The sequence below is a fragment of the Bidens hawaiensis genome, unplaced genomic scaffold, assembly GCF_021521415.1.
Source record: "Bidens hawaiensis isolate Kalapana, Puna unplaced genomic scaffold, B.hawaiensis_p1.1 tig00013539_1, whole genome shotgun sequence".
Taxonomy (NCBI): domain Eukaryota; kingdom Viridiplantae; phylum Streptophyta; class Magnoliopsida; order Asterales; family Asteraceae; genus Bidens; species Bidens hawaiensis.
In genome coordinates, this window is record NW_027492149.1 from 60,000 (window position 1) to 75,070 (window position 15,071).

A 15,071-nucleotide genomic window follows, 5' to 3' on the forward strand; every position below is an offset into this window, starting at 1 on the left:
TTTATAGAGTATGTGGGTTAAATATTCCGGACTTACTTAGCTTTAGTACAATTGACCGGTTCACTTGCCGGTGTTTTGTGTAGTTGAGTCTTAAGTCTAGTTTTTATTACTTGTTTAGTTTAGTTAATATTAAATTGACTGTTTTCACCACATCAAGTTTTTTGGCGCTGTTGGCGGGGAATCTTGGTGATTGCGTTAATAGCTTTACTTGGACTTACTTGCCATATTCGTGCTATTTGTTTTATTTTCGTTTGAGTCGTAGGAGTCTAATTTAAGTTTTAGTTTATTTTGGTTTATTTTTAAGTATTCGAGTCTACTCACTTGTTCTTTTGCGTTTTTCAGGTTTATGCCACATCTTCGTTCGCAAGGACCACTGTTGTATAATCTGGATTTGTCCCCATTGAAGACCAAGGCTAGTTCGTCACAAAATTCATCACCGCACAGTTCACCACCAGAAAGCCCGAGAAGTCAGCCAGACGTTCAAATGGCCGACGATAGAACAATTGCTGCTCAAGCCTTCGATTGCTTAACCGGAAACCAATCATGCATCGTCGTTCCCGCAATAAACAATCCCAACTCATGGCAGATTCCGTCATACATCATGAACAACATCGTTCAAACTAATCAGTTCACGGGGCGTGATGACGAGGATGCACCGGCTCACATTAACCGACTTTACCGCATTCTTAAAACTTTACATTGCAAGGTGCTACTGAAGATGTTATTTTCTTACACCTGTTTCCGTTTTCACTTGCAGGTAAAGCGGCTATCTGGCTCGACACTCAACCGCCTGGCACGTTCACCACTTGGGAAGCACTACGTTCTGCATTTATCAAGAGATATTTCCCACTGGATAAAGCGGCTATTCTTCGCGATCAGATTCACTCGTTTCACATGGAACCGGGGGAGCGATATTTTCATGCTTGGGAGCATTTCAGAGCTTGCTGTCTCGATGCTCATAGAATGGTCTCACACAATGGGCTCTCGTGGAGAAATTTTACAATGGGTTGAACTACGAAACCCAAGTTCGGTTCGACACGGCCGCAGGAGGAAGTTTACTGGCTAGGAAGAATGTCGACGAATGTAACGAGATGTTTGAGAGCTTCGCTCAATCGGATCTTGCCAAAGAGCCACATCGCAGGAATTCCACTCCCGTCAGCAGTACATCCTCATCCGCCCGAGGTGTACACCAGGTTAATCTGGATACTAGTGTGGTTGCTGCTTTGGAATCACTTACTAGAGAGGTTAAGGAACTGAAGGCCAAGGTGGGTAGATGTGAATTTTGTAGAGGTGGACATGGTACGTTGGAGTGCCCGGTGATGAATCAACAGGTCGATTTTGTTGCTGGCCAGGATAGGTTTCCCAACAACAATTACAACAACAACAACAGTCAGAATTGGAACACCTACAAGAACCCGAATCAGAATAATGCTAATTGGCGTCCTTCGGGTGCACCACCCGGATTTCAAAACTCTTATAATCAAGGACAAGGTCAGTATTATAATAATAATGACACCGATGGTACTAATATTCAAAATAATGTGCAGGATTCGAACGGTGGAATTGGACGTTTGGAAGAGATGATGAAGCTAATCTTGGAGAGAGATCAAGTTACACATAAAAAGTTAGCCGACCACGATTTGCTCTTCAAGAATCAACAATCTTCTATTCTCGATATTCAAAGGACTGTTGGTGATATTGCTCGTCGTTTAGAAGAAAGGCCCCCAGGTCAGTTTTCGGGTATCCCTCAAACTAATCCGGCTGCTCAATTGAAAGCCATCTCCACTCGTAGTGGTAGGGTTTTTTGGTCCGGAGATAGTTAGTAGAGAAATTAGGGAAGATGAGTTGATAGATGAGGAGATAGAGATAGAGGCTCCAGGTAAGTCACATAGTACAACACCAATCATAGAGCCGCAAGTTAAGAAAAACACCGATAAGAAGCCGGTTGGAGCCCGGCCACCACCACACACCATTGGCCTAGCCTATGTCCCGTATCTCGCTCGTCTAAAGAATCAAAAGTATACAAAAGATTACGGGAATTTTCTTAATATATTTAGCCAATTGAATGTCAAACTTCCATTTGTAGAAGTCCTTTAGCATATGCCTAAGTACGCCAAATTTTTGAAAGACCTTCTTAAAAGAAAGGATAAGTTGGAGGAGCTTTCGACTGTGCCCCTAAATGGAGAGTGTTCGGCAGTAGTTCTCAATAAAGTACCAGAGAAATTACCCGACCCCGGTGTTTTTACCATTCCATGCCTTTTCGGAAGTGACATGACATGTCAAGCATTAGCCGATCTAGGAGCTAGTATAAACCTCATGCCATATTCTTTATATGAAAAGCTAGACCTAGGAGAGCTCACCCCTACTCGTATGACGTTGTCTTTAGCCGATCGTTCCGTTAAGTATCCGAGGGGTGTCGTAGAGAATTTGCTCGTTAAAGTAGATAATTTGGTTTTCCCCGCGATTTCGTTGATTTAGATATGGAGGCCGATGAGAGAGTTCCTATTATTTTAGGTCGTCCATTATTACGTACTGCTAGGGCAATTATTGATGTGTTTGAAGGTAAGATCACTCTTAGAGCCGGTGATGATAGTGCCACTTATTTGGCTAAGTCCATGAGACATCCGAGTGGTCAAGACGGTCTCATTGATCCACGTCACCCAGTTTACTCGATAGAATCATTTATCTCGGGCATGGATCCTAGTCTTGATTGTTCCCGTTCTGTAAGTTTAAGTGTGGGGAAGGAGCGAGAGGTTTCGAGCTATCGGGAAATGGTGAAGCATGTGGGAGAAAAAGGTGGTGGAAAGTGAAAGATTGAGAAGGTTCATGGTGTTAGAAAGAAGAAGACCAAGATTGACGAATGGTAGGATCGTGATTCGGTATCCTTGAGGGCATTAGAGTTCTACCGAGGTGGAGGAAGCTCCACTCGGCCCGCCACGTGATTAGCATAGCATGGGTACTTGAGTGAAAACTCAAGTGTAGAGTTTGTAGATTTTCTTTTATTTTAATGTTTATTTGCTTAGTTTCATTAAGTCGTCAAGTCAATGACGTAGTTTTTGTAGTTCGTCTTTGTTTTTTTTTTTTTTTGTTTTTTTTTTTGAGTTTTGCTAGGTAAAAGAGAGACTGTATGAGCTAGAGATGATCCACAATGAAGACTTTAATGAAAAAGACAAGTGTGTGGATGGAGTAGGAGTGGAGCCGTATACTTCATGCTTATTTATTTGCTCCTGATTATTATATTTTATATATTTATTGGTGAAATACTTTAATTGCTTAATATCTATTGTTATGATAAGATACATTTTTAGACATGTTTGTTTTGTTTTGCCGCTTACGTTCGTGAGAAAAGGACTTACCATTTGCTAAGCACGTTCGTAGTTGGAGGGCATTCATGGAAGAAGACTTTGGCATCATGTTTCATTCGCATATTACCAGCTAAGTCTTTTCCATTATCTAGCTTATTAATTTTTCATTTTGTTTTTATTTTTAGATTTTTAGTTTTTGTAGTCCGACTTTATTTTATTTTATTTTTGTTTTAAGTCGTCATTATCCTTGTATTGAGGACAATGCAAAATTTAAGTGTGAGGATAGGATATTTGAGTCGTAGTTTAAATTTAAAAAATAAGATATTTGAGTCGTAGTTTAAATCGAGTTTAAATTTTAAAAAAAAAATAAAAAATTAAAAAATTAAAAAATTTTAAAAAATTTGAAAAAAATTGAAAAATGTTTTAAAAATGTTCCTTGAATTTAGTTTTTTGCGTTAAAGTAGGAGATGATGATATTTATCGGAAATTGGTTTTTTAAACTACTAATAATATGAGATAAATAAAAGAAAACGCACTTAACTTGGGATGTGTAGGTAGGCTCAACCTTGAAAATGAAAGGACAATTTGATAAAATGGTTAAAACGGAAATCTTTTGTGGGTAAAGCGTTTTGTACGTGGAAAATAAATAATGAAAGGTCGGGCCATACTCAAGCCTCAATTATTAGTATGAATGCTGAAAATATTATGAATTTTAAAATCTGAATACGTTATCATATGATGCTTGGGTAGGTTTAACGTTAGAGTATGCCGTGTAGCCTGTGATATAAATCTTAATCTGCTTAGTTTAGTGTTTTACATATCATTGGCGTATGGTTTTATAACCTTAAATCCTGTATTGATGGGATGCTTCGGGTCCGGAGACCATGGGTCTGTATGTAATCTATTCATCTGGGTATTCACATTCCTAAGTGGGGTTGTGGATATTTAAAATGAAGCCAAAAAGAGCAACCCCTTATAAGTCTATAAACATGATCACAAGAGTACAAAAGTACAAATTCACAACAGACTTGATCATCCACGTTGTTAGCCATGTGGGGTCCCCTTGCTCGCGTCTCATTACCATTAATAATGAATTAATGATTGATATTTTATTAATAATAAGGGCATCATATCATATATTTTCGTATCATTTACATAATTATATTGTACCATATTATACATAACTAGCAAAAGTGCCCGCGCGTTGCCGCAGGTTAGAACAAATTAACCCCTCGTGTTGGTTTGCAGTGTTTGATGTGGTGTGTAATGAGTTATCCGTGCGACTGTGTTGCCCCATGTGCATATGTTTGTTGGATGATTTTCGTGCGGGGGTGCTTAGTAAAATATTAACGTATGTATATATATATTGGATATATCGTGTTTTGTGAAACATTTGTTAATCAATTATGCTTGTGGGTTTTGTGATTTTTAATCAACATAAAGTATTGAATGTGTGTTAATTGGTGAGTAGTTAGAGTTGAAGTTTAATCAGGAGATGAAAGAAATGCTCAAATTAAAGCCACAAATTTTCCGGTCAACGAATTTTAGAAAAAGGTAAAGTGGTGGGCATACGTGATTTGATTGTGCATATGCATATTGGCGTATGGATATATATTGGGTAATGGTGTTATAAAGTGATTGGCACTTGAATTGCAAAAACAAAAAACTTTATTTGGGGCATTGCAAACTGACAAGTAGGAATGTGATGGGAATGAAGAAAACCATACGAGATTGAAAGACTAAAATAGCGAGTGAGACAACGGTCTTAGTTAAGACTGCCCTCCTTTTGCTGGTAAAACAATTCATGTGGTAGGCACGCCCCCAATGGTTTGGTGACTACCACAATTTCATATAGTTTTGTTGTGTCAGCCATAGCAAATAGTGTTCCGTTTGTAACGTAATGGGTAATGAGGATCCACAATTTCAAGGATATTGATGGAATTGCAGGGGCTGTGAACATGAGGATCCACTTATCTTAGGATAAGGAACATAGGTTGCATGATATGTATCGGCTTCCATGAGTTGGTAGCATGTGCTCAGAGTTTTCAATGTTTCTCAAATGGGTCCTAAAAATTGATTTTGATAGAACAAGGGGGGAGACTATCTCTTTATATTAACTAAGCCTCCAAAACAACGAAGTACAACGCATGTTGAGATAGACTTCAGTTGAACCGCATGGAAGTCGTTCTTACATATTCCCTTTTTGTGTTGAAGGGTATTTGTGTCCATATTTTGTTTGTATTGAATAAATATATCTTGTAATGAAACCCGTTGCTTGTTTAATATGCGAAATTCTGTAGTAATTTGAGCGGCCATTGCATAATCCCAAAGTGTATGAGATGGTGTTATAAAGGCCATGGGATTCATTTGGATCAATGTCTTCACCAATCTTATACCAGTGCGTTAATGGTGCTCAATTACACACTACATGACAAATGGGAAGTGGTTTTTCATGAGTAACTCACGGGCCTTTACGAAATCTCTATTGATATGAGGCCCCTTCAATACTTCCAAATCGTCAACTCACTTGACGGCGATGTAGGTGTTGTGTACTTGGAAACTATTGTTGCACCTGCTATTTGATGTTACTCGCTTCCCAGGTTTGATGTACACAGCTACGTAAAGGAACCATTTTTAGCGTTTCACACTTACTACCTCTTTTTAAATTAATTAAATTTATTAGTTGATGATTCATATATTTGCTTGAAATGTTGATTCTTGGTATATTATTATGTTTTATAGCTGAAAAATTATAATTGATTTTCTTATTTCTCTATTTTCTATTTTTAATTTCGGCTTCACTCAACTTAAGAGAATGGCAATGCGGCGGGGGCGCGTGGTCACGGGCATTTAGTAGGTAGGGGTTTGGTTCACTATTGTACCGCTTCGGGGTAGTATGTGTTTTCTTTTTAAAATAGGTTACTAATAAACTAATGAAACCATTCACAATAACAACTTTCAATGAGAATTAACTACAAGGTATTACTTGGTTAATTGATAAAAAATATAAAAAATTATAGGAGTCGTATTAGTTTAACACGGTACACTGTTACCGACAATTTGGAATTTGTATAGATGTTTTTTTGTAGATGTAAAAGCACAAGATCCATTAGTATGTAATAATTAATTTAGTAAAATCCGGCCATGTAAATAGAGTTATTAATTAGTCGGTGAAAGCAGACCGTATGTGCAAACAGAGATCTAAAATACCCAGATGGGTAAAACAAAGGTTAAATGTAGGTGATGGAGGCTTTAATGGTTACGTTCTTCCAACAACATGAAAACCAAAGAAGTATTTAGTTTATCAAATAAATTCAACTTGAGTGACAGGAGCACGTATCGCATGTGCGTTCTGACGGCTCGTCCGTCTTGTCAGTCTCTGTCATCTTATGGGCTTGTGTTGACTTATGCATACCCGTGCTTGAAGGAACGTTTATGTATGAATTTGTGATATTAGGTTTCCTGTTCTTCTTGTGCATTGCGGTCAGTTTTACCATCCCGACAATGTCTCAAACAAATGAATATAACAAAGAAAGATAGTTACTTGATAATGAGGGTTCACATTCACAGGAGTTCACAGGCGGCAGATTTAGATGAAGAATCGTTTATGGGAAATCTTTTCGTTGTCCCCCCAAGTGAAAAATATTCAAGCAAAGACGACGGTTGCAGTTGATTGGGATTCCCGGGTGAAACTTCGGTTCCTTCAGAACTAATCAACTCCATATCCAAAACGGAGGGGCTATTTCCAATATTTCACTATAGTTTACACTGGCTCGATAACCTTGAATCCACAAATACATTATAGAAGGTACATTAAGCACAAAAGTCGCAAGAGTTGTGTTCACTAAAATTGCGCCCTCTCATTTCAAGTTGCTGCAATTTTAGACACAATGGAGATTTTGTCGCCTTTTGGTTAAATGCTATCAAAGATTTTTACACCGCATACTTCATGATGTGTGGTAATGCTTAAAGAACTCATTAGATTTTTATAATAAAAATAAAATTATAATGTTGCTAAATTAGATGAATTTTAACATCATTATTAGAAAAATGATAAGAAAAAAAACATAAATTACTTGCTACGCATTTCTTGGGGCCATTATTTGCTACACCTTATAATTTACGGAATCTCGGAAACATTACCTACATGAATCCTTCATAGATGTAAATTTCCTAATAAATATTAATCAATAATATATTAATTAGCTTTGTACTAAAAAGTACCTTACAAGTGCAATGAGGACGGGTCAAAGCCAGTACTGACCGCTAGAATTTCTACTGACATAAATTATAGTAACAACAACGATCCAATAAAAGTGACCTAAATTCATGAGCCGAACCACATAATTAATTACAGTGAAATTTCTCACATAACTACTGAGCAACAACACACCAAGAGTTATCATCTTCCACCATCGCTTTAGCCTTAAGCATTTCTTCCACTCGCAACAAAAGGGCGGTGTTCTATGTATTCCGTGTCACCAAATATCACACACCCTCGTAAAGTCAAAGTCAAGGTAAGAAAAAGATTAACTGATAGAAGTTGAAAACTTACCAGCTTAGTTACGCTATCAAATTCTTTGACTGCATCAAAAAAACTTTTCAACATCTTCCTCATCAACTGAAGAAGCCAAATACTGTCATTAATGAATCAGTCCAAACAAGTTCCAAAAAAAAATAGGTGTAGACTGAAACGAGCCATTTGATAAAAATTAACAAAATATTTTCACCCGTTAACAAAACATACCATCAGCAATCGGTATTCACGTGATACAACAAAAGTTGGATCCAAATCTTGTAGAAACATGCATATTAAGAATAAGATGCCCTAATAACCACACAATTAATAAACTAATATCTAGTATTAAGTCCTTGTCTCGCTATATCTTCATAAATCTCAATTGATTCAATTTTAATAGTCTTAACTAATCTTGTAGTCCAAACAAAGAGAGACATAACTGTACCTTGCAGACATGTCAAGCCACCCAATTTCCATAAATAATCCTAATGATTGCTCAAGGCGAGCAATGCATTCTCACAACTCTCTACCATCAGTATGAACAACTACAATGCCAAGTAAACAAATTTCACATAAACACATTTAAAAGCACAATTTGAATAAACAAAAGTTACAATTACAATTTCGAACTCATAAAATTTTAGCAGTGCGGTAAATAAAAGGGCATCAAATATATTAGTTTGACTTTGACTATGATGAGAGGAAGTCAAATTCTTTAAATCAAAAGGCCATACAAATGGTATATTAAAGGAGCCAAGTTGAGCCCAAGCTCGTTTAACTTACAAAAGCTCATATTCGGCTCGTTTATCATTTAGTTTATTTAGCATAATTTATATATAAAGATATTAAACATTAAATAAAAATTAATTAAATATCGTGCTCATTTAGGCTCGTGAGTTTACTTAAGCTTGATAAGTAATTATTGGGTTCGCTTATTAAACTGGTTTATTTGTAGGCTTATGTTCACCACAAGCTTCTTTAAGTTACAAAAAACTCGAATTCGGCCCGCTTATCATTTAGTTATTTTTTAACATAATGTATCTATAAGAATAATTATTAATATTATGTAGATATATACTATTAAACCATTATATATAAAATAAAAACCCGTTGGGACCCGAACTCAATTTTCCTTTAACCAGTTCAGACCCGACCCAAAATTGATACCAATTTGACCCAAAGTCATCGTTCTTGCCCAAACCATTCTTTTTTAACCAACCCGTTTTGAACCATATTCACTTTTCTTATCACCTGTTCTTACCTAAACCTGTTGACCTGTTGTCGGGCACGACCAAACCCGACCAGCCTATTTTATCCACTTAAAACTTTTTCTAACCCGAACCAAAATTGATGTTTTTTTAAATAGCGGGGTTTAACTCAAACTCATTTTGCTTATAACAGGTTTTGACCTGAACAAAATTTGATAATTTTTTTTAAATCCCGTTTTGACTGAACTTATTTTTATGTTAACCAATTCAGACCTGAAACAAAAGTAATACCATTTTAACCAAAACTTATTTGACTTATAATATGTTTCGACCAAAATCAAAATGATACTTTTTTTAAGCAACCCGTTTTGAACCAGATTCACTTTTCATATAACCCGTTCTGAGTTGAACCAGTTGAACCTGTTACCATGCCCAACCAGTCCAGCCCGCTTTATCCTATTCAAAACATGTGTTTAACCCAAACCAAATTGATATTTTTTAATAACCCGTTTTGACCATAACTCATTTTTCTTATAACACGTTTTATCTAAACCGGAACTCATATTATAAATAAATAACGTTTTGACATGATCTCAGTTTGCTTTTAACCAGTTTTGAATCAAACTAAAATTGATACCGTTCGACCCAAACTCAATTTTCATATAATCCGTTTTGATCCTAAACCAAAATTGATGCTTTTTAACGAACCCGTTTTGAACCAAATTTACTTTTCTTTTAACCTATTATGACAAACCTGTTTGGTTTAGAGAAATACCAACACGAACAACGAGAAGCTAAAAAAACCAACACATAAACAAAATGGTCAACTGAATTCAACACGCGGACTATAAATGTGCCAGACGCAGCTAATCACTGGCCATAAAAAAGTTATTTTTACAGGAACATACTCGAACCTGTGTAAAAGCATACATGAAAACTTATACAATGCTAAGCATAATATTATAGGTTGGTTTAACCAAAAAGAGAAACACACCATTTTATTTGTTAGGAATGAATCTAGCTGCAACATCTTCACTTGATGTGTAACTTGCTTGGCCCTTCATGCAGCTTTAAATATGCAAAACAAAAATATATAATCAAAAAATACGTCATATGAACATCAACGATGAGATAGTTTTTATCATTATAGGAAATGCATTAAATACATACACATAATAGAATCTGAGAGGGAGAAATCACCATTAAGTTACCCTGCACAATAACCAAGTTTTATCAACTAACCCAAAAGAAACATCAAAGTAATTAATATCACATGCATTACACATTTAAATACATTTAATATTACTCACTCCTCTATTGACAAGTGCATGTGAGACTTGGACAGTGGCAACATAAATCAAAACACAAAACTTAAATCTCAATTAGTTGAGCATAATCGATGTATTTGGGTTTCATCAATTTGAATAAAGAAAGAACAACATACTGAAATTTAAGGCGCCTTCATAGCCTGAAATTGTTACTTGTTCTAAAATTTGACCAAATACACTTTCTTCAAGCTACACATCATCCACAACATAACTCACTACATAAAATGGATCAAACTGTAGCATTGCAACATTATGACGTTGTGAAGTCCCTGTCAAATCTAATCTGAGCAATACCAGAGATATTGAAATCAATGCAAAAATCCAAACCCAAAATGGATTTGGGTTGAAAGCATGCACATGAAATTAAATGAAACCCTATAATCAATTGAACCTAAAGAAAACTGGAGAAGATGAATACATACCTGGTTTTTGTTTTGCGACGATGGGGACTGCAAACTTTGTCCATACTTATAGCAGAGGGCTAGTGCAAAACTTAAACAACATGGTCGATTGAAATAATTAAAGAGTAAATTTTCATGGCCGATTGAATCCCCAATATAATGATAAATGCATCAAAATATTAAAGGCATGTTATAACCTTCAATTAAGTTGTTAAGAAATAATGAATGTTAACTATCTAATAAATATATAATAATGTACATAATAAATATAACCATAGATACATATAAACCTTTTGCTTTATAAAGGGTTGAAAAGTAATCTTACCAATTGTGAAGCTTCGTCAACTTGTATCAAACGCTTTAAAAACGTATCGAGGTGATTGGAAATTACTTTTCTTGCCCAATTATAAAATGTCTGTTTTACCCTTGCCATGCAATTATGAAATTACTTTTGTGCCCATCACTCCTCCTTTATATATAAATATAGATAAACAACTTTCAGTGACGTATAATGCGTACTAACAACCTAAATTGTGTATGAAAATAACTGTAGTCATTTAATTCTTATTCTGGTATGGTTCCTTTTGATTTCCAATTTTCACGTAACTTCTTTCTAAACTCACATCTAAATGTTGCCTTAATTATTTACACTTTTGTCGTAGGTCATGCATGGACATCAAGCGTGAGAAGTTTGGTTATGAGGAGTGGGACTATGTAGGGGTGTTGGTGAATATGAAGCTGTCATTGAATGCATGTATAAATATAGATATTAAGTTGTGAGTAAATGCAGTGTGGGTTTCATTTTTTTTGAATATGTATGTAGGAATATAAGTTGATGAGTTATTATAATTAATATGTGTTTAATAGTGGTTATAATTTCTTAGAATGAGGGTAAAGGTTTGTTTACTATAAGGCTGAATGGGTGTGAAATGGATATATTCTTCATTAGTGGTGATAAAGGAGGAAGAGTTTTGATGGTTAATCAAGTGAGCAATGTAACCAATGCATAATGTTAGGAGACCATGGGAGCAATCTAATGATCGCTCTCGTCAATATCCTCCCACCTTATTGTTGACAGCCGATGACGATGACAGGGTTGTGCACTTGCACACGTTGAAATTTTTGGCGGTACGTATTTCATTTTCGCATCTATATGGTTGTTGGGATAATATATAGGTAACCAGCTTTGGTTAAAAAAAACAAGCTACTATATATAAGCTAACAAAGTTAATAGAAACATAATGAAACGTGGGAGTTAAGAATGTGGGTAGTGACTATAAAAATAATAATAGTAATAACATATTTAAACCATAGACTTTTGTTCGGCAAGGCTATACATAATAATATTAGTAACCTGGTGAATTAATTCGTGAAAGGTGTGTTCATATCAAATCCCTAATTTTTACTTCCAAAATATTTTTATTAAACTTTCACAAACATAATAGTTATTTTCAAACATATGTTAATTGTTTGTTTAAACATTTTTTATATGGTAATTTTGTCAACTTTGTTTTATTGTTCCATTAATTTCAATATTGGTAACATGGTCACTAATGTTTCTTTAAGAACTCTTTTTTGTTGTGAAGTCATAATGACCACATATGGAAAGTAAATGTAATCATCATTCACAAAGGGAAGGACACTCAAGGAATAAAACAAAAAAACCATTTATGGCTTGTTTACGTGAGCCATTAAGTTAATTGAATCTTTTCATACATATTGTTTTATCTATTGATTTTACAAATTTCCAACACTACCAAAAGTGTTTTTACAAATTTCCAACACTATCAAAAGTGTGCTTAGTTTAGTCCTAACTTTACACTATCATCTTTTTCCTTAGCCCAAATCGCCTCAACTTACCTTATTACATCCTTCGAACCTTGAGAAATAGTGTATAGAGGGTATGATAAGTGGAAAAAAGGGAGGTTGTTATTCATTGGTATGTATGTATGTATGTTTATGTAATAGAAACACAAGAATGCACTATATATATGCTAACAAAGTTAGTAGAAACATAATGACACATGGGAGTTAAAGAATGTGAATAGTCATCATAATAATGATAATAATAATAATTTTAATAATAACACATGTAAACCCTTTTGTTTTCTAAATGATTGAAGAGTAATGTCTCAAAAATTGAAACTTCATGATGTTGTACTAAGAGCTTTAAGAGTTGATGGATACATTGACAAATTACTTTTCTTGCCCTATTATGAAATGTAGGTTTTGTCCTTCGCACACAATTATGAAAAGACGTTTGTGCCCATCACTCTTCCTTTATATATAATATAGATTATATTGTATCATATTACACAAAGTATTACATTAATATTATTATACCGCGTTATACTTTATGTGCTTAATCTCTCCCAATATAAGACCTCATCATTTTGGAAGGGATCAACCCAAACTTAAGAATCCTTAGCAATCGCAAAAGTTCGAGTAATTAATTTGGTGTTATTCGTCGATTCGTTGCCAGCTTTATAAGATCGAAGATCATGTTCACCATGAGAACAAGGTACGTGATATTTACATTAAACTTTTTAACGATTTTTTCGGTTCATTTATAACGTTTGCAACTGTTAGAATTTTTAAATTTTTTTTGTTAGATTTAATTTGTTGGTTTGGAAGAACTTGTGTGGGTTCAATCAACTTTAATATATGTATGATGGTTACCTATTTGCATATGCATAATAATTTGAATGTTGTTATGTGCAGACTTTTTATGCTTCATGAGTTCACACCTCAAATACAAGTTATAAAGGAAATCCTTCAATTCATGGCTAACAAATCTTTAAAGAATATAGTGAGCGGTGAGATCTGGTCCCTCCTTTGTTTTGTATAACATGTGTCATACATTTATACTGGTGTCAATCGTGTCAGGCGGGTTAGTGGGTTGACGGGTTAATGGGTTGTGGGTTGGAGGGCTGTAGGTTTGTAATGTGCAATCCGAATCCAACCCGTATTATTATTTGTGATTCTTGCCAAAGATTTCAACCCTAATTCGGACACACATAAATTATGGTCGATTTGTACACGACACATTTAACATATTATCAAAAATAAATAAATAAAAGCAAAATTGATATATGTCAGGTCCCCTTATATGTTCGATTCGGCTCGGATCTTAATCAATCATGTCATAACTCACACAAAATTAATCGTGTTGACAAGAGAGTTAATGACGGGTTACTATATTTAGAAAGATGACTGTTTGTTAAAGGCGGAATCAATAACAAACATACGGTTGTAATGAATATTCAAAGATAGAAGGCACACACAAGATTCACTCAAAAGATTTCTATTTATATAATGTTCATCATACAAACGGGGTAATCGATTTAGGGTTTATAAGGAATCCTAGGACAGCCGTCACACACAAAATACTCTCAATTAATGTTCGTGTGTAGTGTGTGTGTGTGTTTGTCTGCCTCTCTCTCTCTAGGCGGCGTGCCCTAAATATTCTATTTATAGGCCTGCCAACCTAGGACAGCTCTCATTCCTTCTAGAAACCCTATCTGATAATACATATTCAAAAATAAAACTAAGTGTAAAACAAGTCTTCCGTGTAGGCTTTTCATTAATCTTCAGTCTCCGAGTACGCAGTGTACTCGGCCTTCCTTCAGACTTGGTAAACATAGAAGTGTACTCGAGAATCAGTTTCCGGGTAGACTTTACTTAAAGAATATTTTACTAAGTAAAATATTCACCGAGTAGAATTCAGTCTTCTTGAACTTATCAAACTTTGCCCGACAAATCCTTACGAGCAACCTTGTTCTTCTATGGTCCTGTTCGGCTCATTGTCATTGAATAACTTGTTGATAAGGCGTACTCGGGAGTACATACCTTACTTGAGCAGAACCTTACTCGATATAACTTAGAGATATTCCATTAACTCATCAAGTATACTCGGACCATAATTATTAAAGAATACCTTGCCCGGTCTTCCAATTACTTGGCTTCTTGGACTTGGTTAACCAGACCTTACACGGATGAGTAAAATACTTGGTCTTGAAGAACAACCCTGCTTGACAAAGTGAACCTTGCTCGGAGATGCCAAATCAGTGATCCTTACTCGGGAAATCACTAAAAAGCATACCTTGCTCAGATATCCACTTAAGAAGACTATTTGAAGTAAACCTTGCCCGGAAGGCAAAATCTCGTACTCGGCTAAGTAAAAGCTTGCTCGGAGTTCCAAGGTGTGCTCGGATTCAATACTTAGCAGTTTCTGAGGAGGTTGAGAAGATTCCAATCTTCCATATTCTTCGTTTAGGTCAAATCTCCTCATTTGGGTCAAACTCTTAACC